Here is a 21528-nt window from a genome sequence, read left to right as displayed (position 1 = left end):
GTGGGGTAGGCACAGCCCGGGGAAAGAAGCTGATGGGACCAGCACCTTGCGGGCCACCTAACGAATTAGGATTTTATCCTGAGGGCAATAAGTCTTCAGCAAGGCATGCACACTGTCTGAGGGTGGGCTAGGGGAGCCTGGGGAGGCAGGGCCCTCAGGAGGCTCTTGTGGCCATTTAGCAAAAGCCAGAGAGAATCACCTCCTCCTAGAAGCTCTCCTGGTTCCTCACTTCCCATCGAGCTCTGTTAGAGTGTATTATAATTGCCTGTTTACCTCTCAGCCTCCCCTGCCAGACAGGCAGCACCTTGAGGGCAGGAACCAGGTCTAGCTGACCTGTGTAGCCCAGCAGCTGACCAATACTAGGAGCTCAGGAAACACCTGTCATCTGCAAGTGAGGTGAACGGAGGCACCAGGCCGGCAGCGTGCCAAAGAATGCCAAGGAAGGGAAGGAACCAGAAGAGGTCCCTCTGCTCACTTTCTCCTCCATAGATCTGGGGTTTCACAGACCTTGGCCAGAATAAGAGGATGCTGCACCCCCACTGCCCCCAGCAAAGCCCCTTACCCCACCCTCAGGGATGAGCACCTGATGGGGAAGCCATGTTAGCGCCATAGGTAATGGGCAGTGGCCAAGCCCGTCCCTTCCCCCAACTTCCAGCAAACTCCATTAGGCAGGGCAAAGGGGAGGGAGGTGGCCTCAGGCCAGACCCCCCCTAAAACAGCAGAACCTCCGAGTTCCAGGTAGTGCCAGACACTGTAAATAGCCCAGGTATTTAGCTGCAGTTTGGGCAGCTGCTCTGGGCTTCCACAGTGAGGGTAGGGCCTGGTCTGGCCTTGGAGCTTCTGTGTTCCTCCTTCTGCTGCCATCACCACCGCCAGGCCCCCCCACCCCGAAAACCATGTGATGCCCCACCTCCGTCCAGATCAGAGCAGGGCAGAGGCAAAGGGGTGGGAGGCTCAGAGGGGTCACCCAGGTCCCACAGCCAGCAGGTGGCAGAGCTGAGGCCAGGCTTCCAGACTCCCAACCCAGGGCTTTGTCCATGGCACTTTGCCACCTGCCTGCCCTCACTGTTCCTTCAGGAATGTCCTTATCTGGCAGTGCTGAAGCTGGCCAGAGCACAAAGCACCATCTCCCAGGCAGGGGCAGCCAGCCAGGTCCTCCAGGGACAGCAGGGGCCCCTCCACACCCCCACAGGCCATTCTGCCTCTTTGCTAATGGCACGATGGTTGAGGGTGTGGATCCAAATCCTGGCTCTGCAATGTTCCAGCTGTGTAGTCCTGGGCCAGTCATTTAAACTCTCTCTGCCTCAGTTTCCTCACTATAAAATAGAAACCCCAGTGACAACAGTCCTATGTCCTAGGGTGGTTGGAGGGTGGGGAGTTAAATGAGTTAATAAGCATAGAGTGCTTAGAACATTCTCGGCAGGTAGTAAAGGCTAATCAGTATAAATGTTAGTAAGAATTTCCTAGGACAGAGTCAAGGGACCTGGGTCACTATGCGTGCCTAGGCTATTCGCCAATCCTTCCATGCCTCAGTTTCCCCATCTGTTAAATGGGGGAGTAATTCATCCCTGTGAGTGGCTCGAGGACAACCACACAATGCCAACAACTATGAAAAGAGCTTGGAAGTTAAAAAGAAAAGTACCTCACAAGTGGGAAGCTTGATGAGCAGGTGACCCCAAGGCAGATGAAGGGCTCCATAAATCACCCCCAACCCAGCAGGCTGCCTGGGTTTTATGGGCGCTAAGGTCCAGGCCACTTTCCTGAACATCATTCAGAATTTATAGACTCTTGTCACTGTCTTTCCCAATTCTTTTATTTAGTTGCTTCAGAAACAAGCCTGGGGTTAATAGAGTTTTTGCTGCCCTTCCAGGAAAACACAGCCCGTGCTGCAGTCAGTCCCCAGAGGGTGGGCGGGGTGGGGCGTGCAGTAGGACTGGCAGCATGCCCACTCTGGGGCAAGCTGCCTCCTCTACCTGCCAGGGGGGTCAGATGACATCCCGGAGCCCGAGCATGGGAACCAGCCCTCTGCACGTGGGACCCAGTGATGACCGAGACCTCCTGCCTTCTAGGAATTTGAACGGCACTGGGCTCAGCTGGGGGCCTCCTCCTACTTATCGAACAAGGAAACCACAGCAAGAAGCGCCGGCCGAGAGCCTCTGATGAACCTCATCCTGCTTCTGTCACTTACAAGCTACGTGACATTAGCTAAGTTACTTGACCTCTCTGAACGTCTGTGTTCTGACCTGTAACCAGGGATAAAAGTACCTACCCTGTCTACTCCTCAGGCCACTGGGATGAAGAAAGGAGACCACGTGCCCTGGAGGGAACTGGGAAGAGATGCAAGGGAAGGTGTAGCAGAGAGACTGGGAGTGTAGGGCACGGGCTCCCGATAGCCCGGGCTCAAACCCCGCCTCACCCACTTCCTGGCTGGGTGACCCTGAGCAAGTTACTTGACCTCTCTGTGTGTCTCAGTTGTCTCTTTGGTACGCTTTGGATAAGACTATCTAATTCACAAGGTTTTATGAGGATGAAATAGGAGACTGCCTGCCGGGGCTCAGCAAATGTGGGCAGCTAAGAGGGGCACTGGCCCCAAGGGAGGCTAGTGTGGTAGTTAAGGGCAGTAAGAATCAGACATGATTGGGTTTAAATCCTGGCTCGGCCACGCAGTTTCTGTGGGACCTGGGACTCATCCCAGTTGGCCTGGAACTTCCCTGGTTTTAACACTGAAAGTCCTGCATCCCAGGAATCCCCTCAGTCCCAAGCAAACAACCCCTTTGCCCTTCTGAGCCTCAGTTTCCACATCTGCACAGAGAGTGGTAATACCCACTTAGCAAAGATAGTAAGGGAACTAGCGGAGAGAAAGCATGTCGATCACAGCACCAGCAGACACTTAATCCACACCCCAGACCAGGCACTGGAGTGCTTTGTAGACATTCACTCATTTCATACTCTAGCCATAAGCCTGGGGATCCAGTGCTGGTGTGAGCCCCATTTTACAGAGGAGGAAATTGGGCTCAGTGGGGAGTGGCCTGCCTGAGGTCACACAGCTTATAGGTGCAATTGCTGAGATTTGAACCCAGGCTGTCGGGTTCCTGGGCCTCAATCACTGGGCTAGACTTCCCCTCATATAACAAGTGCTCAATAAATAGTACCAATTAATAAAAACAAAAAAGCATCACCCCTCTGAATGATGTTGCCAGTTTGTGTTCTGCATGGGGTGTGAGCTGCTGATTCTGAGCCCGTGGGAGGGAAGGGAAGGGTCCCTTTACCTTATACTTGACATTTTCCTAGTTTGAGGGTCCTTAGCAGGGGCAGATGGTACAGAGCCTGGCAAGGGAGCATGGGCACCCAAAGTGCCACTTTGCAGTGGGTCCATGGACGCGCAGATATGCAGCCTGCGCACCCCCTCCCCCGGGATAGCTTATTTCCAGGAAGCCAGGCCACAGTAACGTCCTCAGGCTCAGGCCCCGTTGCTCACTCTCCTCCCCGCCCCTAGTAGGGGCAGTGCAGAGGCAGATGGCGCAGGGCATTCCTGCTTGTCTCAGAACGCCTGCCTCCTCTCCCCCATGAGAAAGAGAGTGGGGACAGTGAGATGAGCTTCCCAGCCACAGCGAGCTGCGTTATGTGACCCAGACTCAAGCCATGGCAATATCTGATCAGGATGGAGGCAGGAGGCAGGGACTGTGAGGAGTCTGGAGTTGGAAAGGAAGGGCCCATGGCTGTAGTCCCGAGTGAAGCCAGGACACCTTCTAAACTTCTGCTCAGACAGGAGTGTCAGGCCGCAGAGGGCAATGCTCTGCAGCCCCCCAACACCGCCCCGTCAGGGATGGGGTTGGATGCAGCCGAACATGCAGGGCCCCCAGACACCACCAGCAACTCTTCTGATGCCCGCTGGCCTGCTGGGCCCCTGGGAGCCAAGTCCGGCTTGGAGATGGGCCTGGCCCCCAAGCAGCTTTGCCTGTGATTGGAGATGAAACCCAAAGGGCAAGGGTAAGTGCACGAAGGCAGTCCATCGGGACCCCATGGAGGTCAAGACAGCAGCCTGCTTCCAGGGACATGGGAAAGAAGGAGGCAGGCAGCCTGCGAGCCGCCCGGCCCGGGCGTCCACCACCCCTCCCCTGTGCCCCCCCCCCTCCTGCCCTGGCCTGGCAGCCCAAATTACAGATACTAGGGGCCCAGTCAGGTACACGGCCCCCACTCTGGGGGCATTTCCAGCTAGCGCAAGGGTCCCTGTCTTTCCCTCGGGTGCAGCAAAGCGATTACAGACCTTGAAGGTGTGTAAGGCCAAGAATGCCTCCAGTAACATGGAGAAGCCACCTCGCCCCTCACCCCAATCCTCTAACCCCGCTCCAGTTCAGGGGGTCACAGCATGTGACAGCCTGAATCGCAGACAAGAGTGTGGGCTCAGGAGCCATGCCGTTGGGCCTCGAATTCAAGCTCTGCCTTCTTCTGATCTGCGTAACCTTGGCCAAGCTACTTGACTTCTCTGGGCCTCCATTTCCTTACCTATAAAATGAACTCATAACAGTGCCCACCCCACAGAATTAATGTGGGGATAAAACGAGTCCATAAAGCTTCCATTAGGACAATTCTGGGCCCAGCGTAAGCATTCAGTACTCAGAAGCCATTATCCTGATGGTATAATATCATACCATTCAATCCAAGCATGACCAGGTCATTCCATTAGCCTCTCTGAACCCAGTTTCCCCACCTTTAGGTGGAGACAGTTCCTGCTTGCCCTACTTCTTCACTGTCCTGGGGTCCAAAGTAGATAAACATGGCTGCAAGCCGAGCTTGACAAACTGTCAAGGGCTGTTGCCTATGTGGAAGGGATGAACAGAATATGTACTCTCATAAATATCAGGTAATATAAACATAATACCCGCGGGTTACGATACAATGTAAGATAATACTCCGCATTAAAAACCGAGTGGAGAGAGAGACAAGACAGATGGAGGAAGAGGAGGAGAGGCAGAGAGAGGTGGAGTGAGACAGGAATGGTGAGCGAGGCCTGAACTTGAAGAGCAGGGAATCAATGTTGTACTGTAATTTAAAAACCAATATGCAGTAAATAGCAGCCCGGCGCCACAGAGCAGCAGTGTGGGGGGGTGGCCCGGCCTGAGATTACTCACACCCCAAGCTCGGCCAGCCTGGAGCTCAGGATCCGCCGCTCTCTCCTTGCTCAGATTTTATCCTGGAGCTGTCAGCACCTGCCTCCCAATTATGTGCTATAGTTACACGGCACATGATTTTGGTCCCGGCGGATCCCATAGCTGGGAAATGAGGCTGGGGCCTGGGTTTGTTCCCTAGAGAGAGGGGGTCTGGGGTTGTGCTTTGGTTCCAGGCAGCCAGGTTTTGCGGCAGGAGAAGCCGGGAGGCCCGGGCCCCAGTTGGCTCCCAACCCCTGCTCTCCTCCCGGGGTTCTTAGCCTCTGCTGGCCTTCACTGCCTCCCTGACTCCTGTCCCCTCCTCATGGCCATACACCTACTCCCCATCGCCATCCCATGTCCCGCCCTAGACACTGACCCCATCGTCTATTCCTGTACCCCAACTCACCCAGAGCTCCCGAAACCCTACCTCATAAGCATCCCTCTGGGCCTGGCTTTTCCCTGCTGGAAGTCTTCATTCCCTCTTTTGTGTCCTGGCTCAAGGCTCATTTTCCTGCCCCAGATGCTTTCCCGGCTCCTTCAAACCAACGGATCCAGGTGGTCCCTCTTCCCACTACCAGGATGGGCCCTGGGGCATGGGTGTTGGAGGCTGGGGGCAGCAATCATGGCCCAGGGGGATGTCTCTCTCTGGCCTTTTCTTCACATACAGACCAGGTTGAATGAATGGTCTCCTTCCTGATAGACGTTCCCCCAGTCCCGGTTCCCCAGCCCTCTTAGGACCCCCAGCACATCCCACCTCTACCCCCACCCCAGGGCATTCAGAACGGTTTCAAAAAAATCCAAATAAGTACGTCCTACAGCCCTACCACTAACTCCCATCCCCTGATGTACTGTGTTGCACAGACGCAACCTGCTTTCCCCTGTGCCATGCTGTGTAGATCCAGTCTGGGCATGCAGACCCGGAACATGACATGAACTCCCCCCACATTGTGCCTCGTTCCCCAGCGATCGGATCCCAACACCAATAAGGGCCAGGTGGGAGGTCCAGTCCTGAGCCCATCCACCATCTTCACCCAAACCCTCCCCACCAAATTCCCCTAACCCCTCAGCTGAACACAGTGTGGCCTTGAAGTAGAATGGAAACCCGAACTGGACCAGCAATCACTTTGGTAACCTCTGTGCCTCAGTTTCCCCTCATGTAAAATGGGTATCTTCATAATGTGCATCCTGCCTGCCTGGTAGGATTGTCTGGAGGGTCCAATGGGATCATGTGAGAGTACTATGAAATTCCCCAAGTTGCTATAGAATTAAAGGGGTGCTTATTTGAAAAGAGTATCAGTTAAGTTGGTCTACAGTGTTCTTCTCCGTGCCCTAGGGAAATGCCATTATTATACCCACTATGAATAACCACATCTCATACTTACACCGCGTTCACTGTGTGCTGGGCACTGCTCCAAGCACTCTACATATAGTAATCCATTACATTTTCCTAACAACCCCATGTGACAGGTACTATTATTATCCCCATTTTGCAGATGAGGAAACCGAGGGACAGAGAGAGGAACCAGCTTGAGTTCACACAACCAAGAAAACAGGACACAGCATAAACCCTAGGACTGGGGGGCCCAAGTGCACACACGGTCCCTACATAAGAAGGATGCTGCATCCCCGTGGCTTAGCGTCTAAGTGTTCCCACATAATGCGCCATGTTTATCTGCTGCATCCTCTCTTTGACGTAAGCTGCCCCAGGACAAGGAGCAGGGCTTTCCCCATTAGAGAAGGCTTCTCAAGTGTCAGGAACCTGCCCGCTCTACTTGCAACCCCCCTGTTGTCCTCCCTGCCAGCAGTCAACACCCAGATTCTTGCCCTTCGAAGGCTGGGCCACCGTCCTCCCCCCAGTGTGATGGCCCGCACCTGTCATGGACTTAGAAGCCGTGACTGGACAGAGGGTCCGGGATTTATGTCTATTCTAAGGCCTCTCCTCACTTCCCCTTCTCGCCAGCTCAGCCCCTGTGACGCTGGTAACCAGGCCAGGAGGAAGATTACATGGTTCCTTTAGGGTCAGCTGCCCCTAAATGGGGACCACAGCCCCCAAATCTCTTCATCCAGTCAGTTTGCATTTGGGTGAGACGGTGAGATGTCAGCTTAGTAATGGGGCAGAAGAGGGGTCTGGGAAAGCGGTGTGAGAGAACATTGTTTTTTCTTTTCTTTTTTTTCAGCGTGAGAGAACATTTCTTAAGTGGTCTTCATCCCCACCACCATTATCATCACCACCACCACCACCACAGTCTGCAGTTGTGTAGATCACGTGTGACCTTCAGCTGAGTCCTGCGCAGACACACGCACACACACAGGTGAGGGAAGGCATGAGAAAGGAGCCAGCCTGGGACCCCCCCCCCAATCCCCAACTCCAGCATGTCCTGGAGGTCACAGGCAGGACTGGGAAAAGTACAGGAGGATCACTCAGATGGTGGACGCGAGGGGGCTGTGTGCGCATGCGGGCTAGAAAGATGATTCATCTTTGCGGCACCCAGCCTGCTGGGCGGCACACAGTAGGCGTTCAGTAGCTGCTTGTGGAACTGCTCCGAAATCTGTGAGGACTGCCGACCAGCCAGCCATGAGAGAGGCTGAGATGGAGCACGGCCTGGGTCACCAGATGCTAAACTACCAGGCTTTCCTGACCTGAGGGCTCGCGGGGGCTGGAGGGGGCATGCTGGAACAAGTGAAAGGAAGCCTCACTCCCAGGGCAGGCAGCAAATTCCAGAACCTACCGCCTCAGGAGCACAAAAGTGCAAGCAAGTTGAGGCCCTGGTGATGACCAGTCCCAGTCCTCTCCTGCGCCCTGTCCAGCTCCGTGGAAAGGAGGCGGACTGGGGTTGGGACACCCGTGGGGCTGACTGAGGGCAGTGCTGTCCATTGCTGAACCAAAGCTTCTAGAGCAGACCGATAGGCAGGAAGGAAGGATCACCCAACCGCCACGCAAGTGCACACGCGTCCCAGCAGAGGACAGGGTGCCCCAGTGCCAGCTCCAGCACCCCATGCATGCATCTCCTGGGAACCAGTTTCCAGTGATTCACTCAGGGACAGAGAGAGCCTTCTGTTTCCCAGGGATGTCCTACGGCAGGCACAGTGACCGGTGTGAGCACACTGTGGCAGTTTTGTTGGGACCGTGAACCTTTGCATGGCACCTGAAGTCTGGCTTCTCATCTTGGTTCTGCTACCCCTGTGGTCTTCCCCATCTGAGTCTAGCTCCTCGTCTAAATGGGGAGGAGGACAAAATAGGCGCTGCCCAGCTCAGAGACCCGTAGGGACCACAGGAGACCATGCACAGACGTGTTCTTTGTCAGGTGGCCTGTGCCCTGCAAGGGCTGGATGGCATGTGTCTGTGTCTTTGAAGGAGAAGTGGCGGTAGCAGACAAAGGGAGTGTGTGCTAGTGTGTGTGTGTGTCTATATGTGTGTGTATACGTGGGTATGAGTGTGTGAATGTGTGCGAGCATGTATGAATGTGTGTATGTGCAGGTGTGTGCGTGTGTGCTCATGTGTATGAAGCTAGAAGTATAGGGGTCTGTATGTGTGCACGCACGTGTTTACACATGTGTGTGTGGGAGTGTGTATATGTGTGTGAATGTGTGGGTGTGCAGATGTGTGAGCATGTGAGAGTGTGTGTATGTGCAGGTCTGCTTGTGGGTGTGTGTGCACGTGCATAAGTGCACGTGTGAGTATGTAGGAGTGTGTGTGAGTGTGCGCGTGTGTGTGCGCGTGCATGCATGTGCTGGAGTGAGGGAGGAAGGAGACACTGGCATTCACATTGCAGCCCTGGAATCCTGGTTATTCAAAACTGAACTCAGTAACCTAGTAACGGGATTTGGGGCAGGTTTGCAGCAGTCAGAGGGCATCAAGTGGAAGGAAACATCAGGTCAGCACTGTCTGGGAGGACAGGAAGAGAAGGAAGCTGGAGGACAAGTCACTTCCAGAGCCTGGGGGGCTCAGCAGAAGTATCTTTACTCAGGCAGATTCAGGGACTTATAAATCAAAAGATCAAATACCTGAACCGAAGGGACTTGAGGAGCCTTGGGCCCATTGCACAAGCGAGGACAGAAAGGGAAATGGGCTGCCCAAGTCACTGGGCGAGATCCTGGCAGAGCTGAACGGATAAAACTCATTCCAGGATCCCCTGCACAGCAGGGAGTCTGCCACCACGAGCCCTGGTACCTTGTGCTGTGTGCCTTGTGCTGTAAGAGGACCTCTAACCTTTAATCCCATGACCCCAGGTCACCATCTACCCTCCTGCCTTTCTGCCCCAGCAGGACCTATGTGGGTGTAACAATGGCTTCATTAAGGGGGGGGGGCACTGAATCAAGGCAGCAACTTTGCCCACCCCAAAATCTTCAATACCTTTTTAGAATGGCAGGGCCTCATCTTATGGCCCTTGTTAGAAATTTCCAGGGGTTTCCAGGAGCTCAAGCATGCCTTTACCCTCATTGCCATCATCCCGGAGGCTCCCACATCTCCCTCATTAGACTCTGAGACCCAAGATGAAGCCTGAGCCGAGCTCACTCCCCCAGTGCCTCCAAGTCTTACAGGCTGAGTGACCATATATCACTCATTTGGGGGACCAGGAAGAATAATCTAACTGCAAGACCCAGTTTACAGCTACAGTTGATCCTTGAACAACATGGGGACTAAGGGCCCTGACTCTCCACACAGTTGGAAATCTATGCATAGCTTTTGACTGCCTCAAAAGCTCAATTACAAATTGCCTACTGTTGACCAGAAGCCTTACTGATATCATGGCTGATGAACATGTTGTATGTTTTTTGTATTATGTACTGTATTCTTGCAGTCAAGCTAGAGAAAGGAAAGTGTTACTAAGAAAATCGTAAGAGAAAATATGTTTTCAGTACTAAACCGTATTTGGAAAAAATCCACATATTTCAGTACTATACTGTATTTTGAAAAAAAATCCACGTACAAGTGGACCCATACAGTTCAAGGGTCAATTGTCCTCTGAAGTAAGAGCCTCCACAGTCTCAGCTGGGGACCAAAGTGAATCCCCTCCCCCAGTTTTATTCGACTAAAGCTGCCTTAACAGGGCACCAGATCAGAAAGGGTAGGTGAGGAGTGCGCTAGCTTTGGGGAAAGGAACAGGGAGTGAGTCTTTGGGAAGGGGAGATGGGAGGACCAAAGTGATATTAGGGACCTGAGTTCAGACAAGAAGGAAGACCACTGAGTGCTGGCCTACATCAAAGTGGGGTAGAGAAAGGGATGGGTTGGGGGAGATGACCCAGAGGAAGGGGGCTTGAGAGAAACTCGGTGTCCTGCTTCTCAGGTTGACTGGCGCTCAGCTCCTGCCAGCAGGGGGACTAACACTGGACATGTCCATAGTAAATGCATTGAACTCTAAAGAGCCCAACTTGGGGATTTTGCAGTCTCTCACGTTACAGGGCTGCCCTGTTAATACAGGATTGTTGCCAAGGATTCCCAGGGTCTACGGCAGACAATCCCATGCAGGCTGATAAACTACAAGAGCTCAGTTTGGTTACTTAATCCAGCTTGACACAGTTTAATACCTAAGTCTTGTCTCTCCAGGCTTGGTCTGTCCCTCAGGCTGGTCTGGTCCCCATTAGCCTTGGCCCATAGGGGTATTCAAGAAAGAGGGCCCAGATCTGTTCAAACCCAAGGCGGCCTGGCCTTCTGTTAGCTCGGAAGCCAGGCCACACACAGCCTCATATCTCCTTTCCAGGACCCCCACCCCCTCTACACATCTTGCAGCTACAATGCAAGGACATCACCTGGAAAAAAGTAAAGACTAATAGATCAGGACAAGTAGAGACAATGTCACTCCTTAAACTTGCTTGCTGCATTTGGACTCAGTGGTTTAAGAAGCCAGTGACCCAGCACATGGCTGTCTCTGCTCTTTGCCTTCTTACCTCTTGTCCTTTGGCCCTCTGTTCAAAACTAGCCTTGGGTTAGGGGGTGGTGCATCCAACCCCGCCCCCACTTCCCCTCTGGATAAAATGAAGATGCCTATTCAGGAGGTCCAGAATGGGATGGGGTTTGCATTGCTAGCCTGCTCTCTAGAGATGCTGATGCTGCTGGTCCATGGACCACCCCTGAGGAAGTGACGTGTCACAGTGAATCTGTCCTCCTCATCATCTCCTGGATTCTCCCAGCCTCAGTATAATCCACTTTTTTCTAATCCTGGTCTGTTAGTCCTAAAGCACGCATTCTCAATGGGGACAACAGCGCCCCCAAGGGGGCAAAAATTTGTTCTTGGGTGGGGTGAAAAAAATCTTACTTTTGGTTTATGAGGCACGGAGACACCTGCAGTACATAAACAGATACACATTATACCTGTGGTATTAAAATCCATGCAGGGGTGCAATCAGGAAAAAAAAGTGTCTAAGAAGGCTCCTTGGAGAGGTTCACAGTGAAAAGAACGTCTAGAAACATCGGCCTAAGGAAAATTCCTTCTGCCTACTCCAGGGCCAACCTTCACTGATGCTTGCCAGATTCCAAAAGTAAATGATGTCTATGTCGATGTGTCCCTTCCTAGCTGCCTGCCACTGAAGCCACCCAACTGTCTGGCCCACATGCCCTTCTTCTGCAGGTTCTGTACCCTCCCTTTTCCCAAAAGGCACAGCGCCCATATGCTGGCCTGTGACTTTATTGGTTAACCCTTGTCCCACATGAAGCTGATACATTAGAGCCCACCTTCCATGCCCTCAACCCTAAGAAGTACTACATTTAACATTTTAGTCACTTGGTATCAATAAGGAAGGGGTCACAAATATAACCCTGAGCGCTAACGGTATTATTCACTGTATGAAGTGCACTCACACATGCCGTAAGCATTAGCATCCTGATTCGTCAGTAAGGAAATGAGGCCCCAGGGGAGTAAAGAGATTTGCTCCTCACTCAAGTCACACACACAGCAGAGCTGGGTTCCCAGACTCTCTGTCTGGTGCTCACTCCACTGTCCCATCTTCTGTCCTACCCCTGAGGACGGTACTGCCTATTTGAGGGGAGCTTATAAACCGGTGGGAGTGAGTGGGCAGGGTGGACAGAGATGCCCACAGGCAAGGCTGGGCTCGCGGGGTCTGCAATGGAGACTCTGAAGTCAGCCTCCCCAGGAGGCCAGCAGAACTTGGGAGAGGCATGGGCCCATGGTGGCCACTGTTCCTCACCTGCAGGGCAAAGCAGCACAGAGGAGTGAAGTGGGTGGGCTTTGAATTCAGACAGACATGAGAGTCGAGTGACCGCTCTGTCCCGTATTAGTGACCTGGTAGGTCCCTACTTCTCTGAACCTCAGTGTTCTCATCTGGAAGGTAGAGGTAGCAATAGTGGCAAATTCATGGAATTGGGAGAATTCAATGAGATAATAATGTGAAGCACTTAGCATTGTGCCTGGCACATAATAAGCAACCAAGAAATTGTTTCAAGGAGCTGGGCCTGACAGCCTCAGAAATTTCTCAGAGTATCCATTCTGCTTGTTCAGTACCCTACCCCTGAAATCTTTCAAATCCCCAGTAACCTCTAAGAATTTAAGAGAAAACAAATCTGCCTTCTGTGGACTTCTATGGGCTTTTGCTCTTCCTAAAATCCTTACCTCCTCCAAGGAGCCCTCCTGATTGCCCTCACTCTGAGCAGGCTGGACATGGCTACTCTCCCTGGTCCCCATCTTCATATCTGACCGCTTGCTCCCTGAAAATACCTTTTCTTAGGCATGCCCATTATGGTGGGAGCTCCTTCTCCACTCCTATTCCAGTTGGTTCATTAGTCAGACCCTGCTAAATACATACTGGGTCTGAGCCTCTCTCCCCAGCTGGGTGTGCCTCCCAGCTCTACAGAGGGGACCCAGGTCCAATCATAGGCCCCACACAGACCCCAGCAGGAGCTGTGCCCCTTTAGTGGGTCTGGACCCGACACCATCCTGGTAAGGCCACTCTTGGGACAGCAAGAGGCAGAGGCAGAGAAGAGAAGGCAGGGGCCAGGTTCTGGGAGAAATTTCACACTCAAGCCTCAGATAGGGAAGGGTGACAAGATGACACTTGAAAACCACGGAGCCTGGGCTTCCTGAGCAAATGGGCATGGCTGTAAAAATCTGAAGCAAACAAGAAGGAGAGGGAAGCAGGTGCCACAGCCCCGGAGGTGAAATTTGCTCTCTGAATATCAACTCCCAAAGTTTTCTGGAGGGCTTCCTGAAGTCTTCCAATGATCAATTTACAGGTGATGGCATCAAACCCTCCTGACAGCTAGGTGGGTGGGGAAAGCTAGGGGTATTACCCTCCTGTCTCTGAGGGGCCCTTCCCCCTCCAATCAAACACTCCTCAGATCTGAACAGGGGGTTTGGGGAGCACCAGGACAAACATAAAGTTATAACACATCTGTGAGTCACATGTTATTATTTTCTTTCACCAAAGGAGAACATAGAAGCTCCAGAGGTTAACCAACAAAGATGTGGCAGAGTCAGAATTTGAATCCAAACCCTCCAAGTGTAGGTCCCATTCCATGATATGCTGACTCTATCCCTTCAAATAAGTTGGACCCTAAAACACCAATGGTGTCCCAAGAAAAATCACAACACACCCAAATTGTTGCTTTTGTTGGTGGGGGGGTCCAATTCCACTTGGCTATCCCTGGTGGGTATTTTGGTGTCATCTCTGCTTTCAGTCTGGCGGCCTCCCCCATCAGAATGGGAAGGCACCAGATGCCAATAACGGTGTTCATCTCCACCTTGGCCAGGGGACTTTCTGAAAGGAGGAGAGGCCCTCCTCCACCCTGCTGGCTGGAGAGACTTGACAAGCCTGACACTCGGGGGCCAAATCCTCTGGATCCTCGGTTCCACCTCAGAGCTGCAGCTGAGACAAGAAAGCGGATTCCCACTCTAGCCAAACCAGAGCTTGGGTGGCCAAAAGGCTGCAAGTTTCCCCAGTGGCACCACCTACCTCATCTGCATTTCCCACCCCATCCGTCCCCTCCTCAGTCTAGCCTCCGGAAGCTCCCTGCTCACCCGCTCTGAGACCACACTCCCCAGCTTCTCAGATGGCTGGGCCCGGGCAAGGAAGTGGCACCGCAGAGAAGCAGTGAGCCCGAGCCCCAGCGGCCCCCCCCGGCGGGCACCCCATCCAGCCGGCCAGGAGCTGCAGCTGGGAGTCGACCTCCTGGAGAAGCCGCGCCAGAGGCTGAGACCGAAATGCCACATTGGCTGTTTGTATTCCCCTGGGCGAGGGCAGGAAGTTAAGTAACGATATTCCTGAGCAGGAATTAGACCAGAACTCTAAATTGATGGCTGGACAGGGGGCTTGAGCAGACGCATGTGAGGAGCTGGAGGAGAGAGACGGACGGAACTCTGCATCCCAGCCAGAGTCAGAAGGGAAAGACGACATCCCAGCATCAGCAGAAGGGCCCAGGCAGCTGGTGTGGTCCACGGAGGCTGACAGCTCCAAGACCAGGCCCTCAGGAGCTTCCTCCCGAGTCCTCCCTGCGCGACCCTGATCCCCTTCAGCCTCCAAAGTACTCCACACCAAGTCCCAAGCTGGGCTCCCCTGTGTGTGGCTGTATGAAGCCAAGGGCGGCAACCAGCCCAGGGCACAACCCCAGGACCCGGGACCCACGCTCCCGGTCTCCCCACAGTCCCCTACCTCGGCCTCCCCACCATTAGTTCCAAATTGCCCCGCCCGCCCCCCCCCCCCCCCCCCCGGCCCCACCACACGGACAACAGCCCACCCAGAACCTCCCTCCCTGGTCCCTGCAACTTCACAGCTCAGAGCCTGGCAGTTTCCTCCCCAGCCTTGCTCCTCCCCTGCCATGGGGGTCAGTTTCCTGAAGCAGCCAGTGCCCTCCCCCAGCCCCACAAGGCCAATCAGCCCATTGCAGCCACAGCGCCCCCCCCCACCACCACCACACACACACACCACTGTGGCAAGGCAGGGGGTCAGCATCTACAGCCATGCCTAGGACTCCAGCTCCCTCTTCCCACCAAGTGTCTGTCTGTCTGTCTGTGGTGTCTGTGATTCTCAGCGTGCACTTGGTGTGGGCCTGGCTCAGTCCCTCTGCAGTCTCTGCTCAGGCTCACTCCTCATTCTTTCTCAGGCTCTGGCTTTCAGGGGCTCAGTCTCCCTGGGACTTGCTGCCTATGTTCTTTGTACTGGGGTGATGGGAAGGGGAGCAGGACACCTCCCTGTCGTTGCCTCAGGGTCTGTAGGGAGCACAGCACTGCCAGTCTCAGAGCAGTCCATCCCTCTCCCTCCTCCCTGCTCAGGCCAACCTTAGAACCAGGGCAGGGCTAGGTGGGAGATAGACCTACCAACCAGGCATGGCTAATGCCAGTTTCCATACTGCTTCATCATGCCATTCTGATGCCCCAAGCTGCACACACACAATCCCCCTGATCTCCCTGCCTTCTGCCTGAGGCCAGGACAGGGCCCTGAGCCTGCCCTACCTGCCTCCCCAAACTGCAGTGATGCCTGCCTTCCCTCCATCAGCGCTGAATCAACCCCTCTGCACCCAGCTCTACCCCACCCCACCCAGCCCACGGAGCGCAGGGAGCCCTGGCGTCCGACCCAGCCCCCAGCAATAGCTCCAGCCAGGCCTCGCATGTGGGGAGATGCAACAAGAGTGGTCTGGCGGCAAAGTTGTCCTGCTGCTTTCAACGTTGCCATACACCTGAGGCTCCCGTCTCTCCCTCCTGCTCGCTGGCCTCACTCGGACCCACTCTCCTCCGTGCTCGCCAGAGTTTCACCCCCACTCCCGGGGAAAAAAGAAAGGAAAGGAAACCTCCCGCGATAAGGATGGGCGAAAAGAGAAGGTGTCCGCACGAGTGCCCTGGTGACGAGTGCTCAAGTGAAAAAGAAAGGGATGCAAAGTTCCCGGTCCCCCCCGCCCCCCGCGCGTTCAGCCCTGCGCCGAGCTCCCGCAAACACCCCGATCGCGGAGACGCGGCGGCGGCGACCACTCACCTGGGCGAGGCAGCATCTATCCCCGGCTGGGAGGCTCCGAGGCCGGCTCCGCGGGGCGCCCGGGCTCCCCGGTTCGGCCACGCATCCTTCCCCGCCCGAGACAGGCTCGAGCTAAGCCCTCCGGCTCCGGCGAACGCAGGCAGATGGTGGCCTCGGACGTCCACGCGGGGAGAGCCCTGAGCGGCTTATTCTGTTATATCCATGGCATTTAGCGAAAAGAAGGGAGGAAAAAGCACAACTTGTTCTCTTCTCTTCCAGATTAAAAAACAAAAAACAAAACAAAAAAAGATAATCCCCCCCCACCACCACCTAGGAAGATGCCGGTAGGATTCTCCAGATCGAAGAACCCTGGGCATTCCCAGGGACTTCCGGCATCTTGGAATGTGGGGTGTCTTCAAGTTCAGACGAGCCAGCCGGGTTGTGCGTGTGTGAGTGTGTGTGTGTCTCAGCGAGAGCGAGCCAGGCACTCACACCCACACGCACACACACAAACACACTCCCCCGCACTCCCCGCGTGCACACCGCCCCCCGCGCGCGCGCACACGCGCGCACCCGGACACACACACGCACAGCGATCACACGCACAGATCCGGGAGGGAGCTGGGCTGGCTGCGGAGGCAGCGCGGGGCCGGCGGTGGAGAAAAGCCCAGCGGCCGGAGGCGCCCGGGAACCCCGGGCCGTGCGCACCGTCCCCGCCGAGCTCGCCGGCGCGGCAGCCCCCAGTGGCGGCCGGCGGAGCTGCAGGAGCCGGGCCCGCCGCCCAGCGCACCTCCTTCAGTGCCGACCTACACCGCCGCCGAAACCGGAGGGATTCGCGGTCCCCGCGGGGGTGGCGCGGCGACGGCCAGAGCCGAACAGCGGGCCTCGCACGGAACGGCGGGAGGGCGGCGGGCGGGCCGCGAGCCCCGGAAGCCGGGAGGGCGGGCTCGGCGACCCAGCGGCGCGGGCAGCCCCTGCGCAAGGCGAGCCGGGCGGCCGGCGCCGGTGCTGCCGCCTCACGTGCGGAGCGCGCCGTGCAGCCTTCAGCCCGCCGCCTGCAGGACGAAAACCCGCCGCGCCGGCCCCGGGCTGGGGTTGGGGGTTGGGAGGGTCGCGGCCACCCAGCCCCGGGCCCAGCTCCGAGTCCCGCATCCTGGCGAGGGACCGGTGAAAAATGAGCGCCCGGAATACGCACACACAGACTTAGACCTTCCGTGAGTATCACGGGGATCCGTGAGGTGTGCAGTGGCGCCAGCAGTTCGCACAGCACCTTTGCAACTCTTTCCTGGTCTGATCCTCCCAACAACCCTCATCTGACATAGGAGGGAACTGAGGGCCAGAAGAGTAAAGCGACTTGTCCACGGCACGTGGCAGGTGGTCCCTACTCCAAGCCGACTGTGGGCTTAGCATCAGAAGGTCTGGGCCTGGCCAGGGTGTTATCTTCCTTTGGTTGTCCTCTTTGCCCACTAGGATCAGCAACCAGTTCCTGGTAAGGCTGGACTGGGCTCTCCTTTACTGGGCTTCCCAAGAGGGACTGAAGGAAATGAAAATTTGAGATTCCTGCCGGTACTCTGGCTGGTAAATCCAGGGGCAGGGAAAATGTCTCAATCCATCTCTTCTCTCCTAGTAGCTAGCACCTCCCGAGCACCTGTCCCAGATACCCACGGGGAGGCACATGTGGCCTGCGGATGTGTCTCTGCAGCCCAGGATTGGCTTAGCTGGATAAATCTGTAATATAAGACCCTGCCTCCTACCTGTCTATGCACACAGGTGGGTGCATACTGGCAGAAGCCCAGGCACCTAGGCCCTATGTTCTGAGCACCCTCTCCATGGGCATCCAGGGAAAACTGCCAGGTCAGCCTACTGCAGACCCTGAAAAACAGGCCCTTCCCCGCAGGGATTCTGGAAAGCTTGGGGAAAGGGAGGGTGCATGACCAGGATGAAATTAAAGGTTTATCAGAGTGTGCTGGCTTTAAAAAAGAGAGTCAGAATCAGGGGGTGGAGATAGAGGAGGAGAGAAGAAATGAGAAGAAGAGGAAGGAGGAGGTACTTAGAAGGAGGTAGGGGATAGAAAGGAGAAAGTGAGGGGAGGAGGATGGGGAAGGGAGAAAGGAGGGGGAGATCAGCCTGGCCAGTGTTTGTTTCCTTGCTTACCTGTGGTTTTGCATACCATAGGTGGGGGTTTCCTGGGAGGGGGGTTAGGAGTGGAAGGAGGAACTGTACCCCAGGCTCAAGTCTCTGAATTCCCCCAAGAGAAGGGGGCAGAAGGCTAGGTTATCTCCTTACCCTACAGTCACCCATGAGAGAACCAAAAATCTAGTGGCAGGGATAGGACCAGGCTGGCACCAGAACAAGATGGAGCTGCTCTGGGAAACCAAAAAAGCATTAGGATGGTGTGGAGGAGGGACCAGGGGCCCCCAGGGATGCCGACGGATGCCCCAGTCCCTGCTCCAAAGGGAACCCAATGCCTCATCAAAAAGTTTTCCCAGCTCAGAGAAGGAAATGGATATTCCAGGAAAAGCCAGGACCTGGATCATTTATTTTCTTTTTTTTAATGCATATTCATGAGATTTATTTAAATGAATGGTTCATTTCTAGCACTTTGGGTAATTCTGAGGACAACTGGTTTATTTTTCGAATTATGTCTGCCTCACCTAGCCACTGAGCACAGGACTAGGAGTCAGGTGGCCTGGTTGCTCACGATGGCTTTGTACTAACAAGCAATGTGACAATCCCATCCCCTCAGAGGGGTTGGACTGTGTGCTTTCTAAGCCCGCCCAGCTCTAGGAACTCCCAAGTGACCTCAGCAGTTGGAGCAGGGTGGGGACCCAGATGTACCTTGGGAGGCCAAGAGAAAGCCAATCTACCGTCACCATTCACAGTGGAAAACCCCCAGAAGATAATCCGCACTTCAGTAATGGAAAGCTGAATGATGGTGGATTTTTTGATGGTTTGAACAAACCCAGCAGGGCTGAGGAGGGGTACTGCTCTGCTAACTACCGGCTATTTTTACTGACTGCTGACCACAGAGGAGAGCTGGGGCTTCCCAAAGGGGTGCATATGGCCAGGGTAGGGGTGAAAGAACAAGGAGAGAAAGCTGCTACACAAGCCATTCTAATGATGGGCATTTGGATTCTTCTACATCTCACATTTTCACCCTTCAGAATAACCCTGTAATGGACATCTTTGTGCCTAACTCTCCACCCACATTCTTGTTGTGTCTCTGCTTGCACTAGATTCCTGGAAGCAGAATTATTGGGCCAAAGGACATCAGGCTCTTGTTCCATAATCCTTTGTTTCAGTTTGAGAGTCTAGGCACTGAAGGGCAGGGCAGACAAATGATTTCCCAGAGAGCTCCCAGCAGGTGCTTAAGGATGTTTTCACATACCCTTTCTCTATGTCTCTATGTGACAGAGGGTGATTGTGCCTTGGGCCTCACGCTGTATATCAGGGCCATGCTGCACCCTTGGATATATCTCTAATACCCCAACCTGAATTTAGCCCAAGGTCCCCCTGCCCCTGGCCATGACTCATCTTCCCCTGCTCTCCTGGGCACTTGTGACCAGCCTCACCCTATTGTCTGCATCACTTGGCTTTCTGGCTGGACTCTAGGCACCAACCCCCCACCCCCAGCACCCTTCTGGGCACACGGCTGGCTCCCAATACCCACTTGCTGGGTAAGATCACAGCTCCCTATCAGAAGAGGTCTCTTAACTTTTTTAGGAGGGTCTGGAGTGGGGAGACCTCCAGCATGAGGAAGAGAAGGCCGAGTTGGCCTGGGCCTTCCTAACCAGTAGAAGGACCCCTATGTAAAGAACCATGGGGAGCCTCTCTTTTCTCTATCCACTAAGTGTGAAAAAGAGAAGAAACTGCTGTAAGTAGCAGTGAGAGATTCAGACTAGATGGTAGGACAGAGCCAGGTGCCTGAGCCTATGGAGTCACAGGGTGGGGACTGTGGAGTTTGCTCTATAAAAGTGGTGCAGTCTGTAATCCCAAGAATGCACTAGATGCTTCTCAGAGTCTCCCATGGCATGTCGTGGCCTAAAGAGTGACTTTGTGGCCCAGGGGAATAAGACAGATACTGGGGCACAGACTGATAAAGCCATGGGATCTCCCTCCACTGAGTCTACCATAGGGGCTGGAAGCGGGGAGCCACTCCTAAATTCTTAGCACCCCATTCACTCTGCTTCCTCCAGGACCAACAGCCAGCCTGACCGCAGCTTATCCCACAGGCCTTGTGGAACTCGGGCAAATGCATCCTCAGAAGCTGAAGCCCAACCCCAACCCAGGAGTGTACTTTCTGGAGATGAAAGGCCAGTGTCTTTTAATCCTGCAGTACCCTCTACCCCTCCTCCCTTCCCAAGTGCTGGAGTAAGAAGCAGCCCAAATAAATCCCTATTAGTATGCATATGTATTCCCAAATTCCTTAACAGCATGACTAACACCACCTACAGCCATTAGCTAGAGTATGTTTTCTAAAGCCAGTTTACTTTTCATCAGCAAGCCCTCTGTTTACTCTTCCCCTTCCTCAGGCCCCATGAGCTCCCTTCACAGCCTCACCCTCTTGCCCCAACACCAGATCTGGGGCTGGGGTGCCTGATGCATCAACAGGTCAGAGGATCCTGGGAGATCATATTCAATCAACAGAGACAGAAACATCTCTCTAAGTATCTCTATGCACCACCCAGCCCTCCGCTAAATACTGTATGTAGGGAGAAGGGAGGGAAGGAGAAGGCAGTCTCTTCCCAGAGAGAAAGGACACAAACCAACTCTGGCACGGTGCCTTGCAGTCTATAAAGAGCATTCCCAAATGCTACCTCACTTGTTCCTCACAACAATCGCATGAAATAGATCATCATCCCCATTTTACCAACAAAGACACTCTAAGTCCTATACAGATAACATGATGGCTGAAAGAGTTTGAAGCTCTGACTGGATGGCCCTGGATTTCAGACCAAATCATCTGCCTCCACATCCCAGGCCCCTTCCTGTGTACAGAGCAGCCGCTCTGAGACTGGCCTGGATACCACTCCGTGGCAAATTATCTTGTACAGCCCAAGGTGTAGTGGGCATCCAGCGAAGGGAAGGCCAAGGCAACCAGGACCAGCTCGGTGCAGATTCTGCAGCCAGGGAGAACCACCCTGGCAAATACAGAGTTAAGAGACCCTCAGCTTGTGGGATAGTGTGGGAGAAAGAGCCCCAGAGGGGAAGAGAGTGGATCTGGATTCTGGTTCTTTAGTGTGACCTTGCCCAGCTCTTCCTTTCTCTGGGTCTCAGCTTCTCCATCTCTAAAATGGGAGAGTCGGGGCTAAATGATCTCCAGGATCAGATGAAGAGCAGGAAATTAAATAGTCATCCAGAGTGGGACTTGAGGTGCCTTGACTCAATGGACAGTGGACAATGGACTGATGCCACTCACTTCCCTGCCTTTTGCCTCCTACCAGGGAACCCCCAAATCCTAAGGGTGTATTGAAGCAGA

General features: G+C 54.4%; 1 protein-coding gene across 4 annotated transcripts in view; it reads right to left on the bottom strand.

Moving 5' to 3' along the window:
* Positions 1-16910, bottom strand: part of LRFN2 (leucine rich repeat and fibronectin type III domain containing 2) — a 175328-nt gene extending 158418 nt beyond the window's left edge. For 3 of the 4 annotated variants that reach the window (XM_032409872.1, XM_032409871.1, XM_032409875.1), the window contains exon 1: positions 16071-16567. The gene's annotated coding sequence lies outside the window, so the exon portion shown is untranslated. Of the gene's footprint in view, positions 1-16070; positions 16568-16839 lie in introns of those variants that run through there. The other variant, XM_032409873.1, reaches the window with a different exon arrangement.
* Positions 16911-21528: the final 4618 nt, after the last annotated feature.

The sequence above is a fragment of the Phoca vitulina genome, unplaced genomic scaffold (genome assembly GCF_004348235.1).
Source record: "Phoca vitulina isolate PV1807 unplaced genomic scaffold, GSC_HSeal_1.0 scaffold11, whole genome shotgun sequence".
Classification (NCBI taxonomy): Eukaryota; Metazoa; Chordata; class Mammalia; order Carnivora; family Phocidae; genus Phoca; species Phoca vitulina.
The sequence above is the reverse complement of the archived record's forward strand: the minus strand, read 5'-3'. Positions and strand labels throughout refer to the sequence as shown.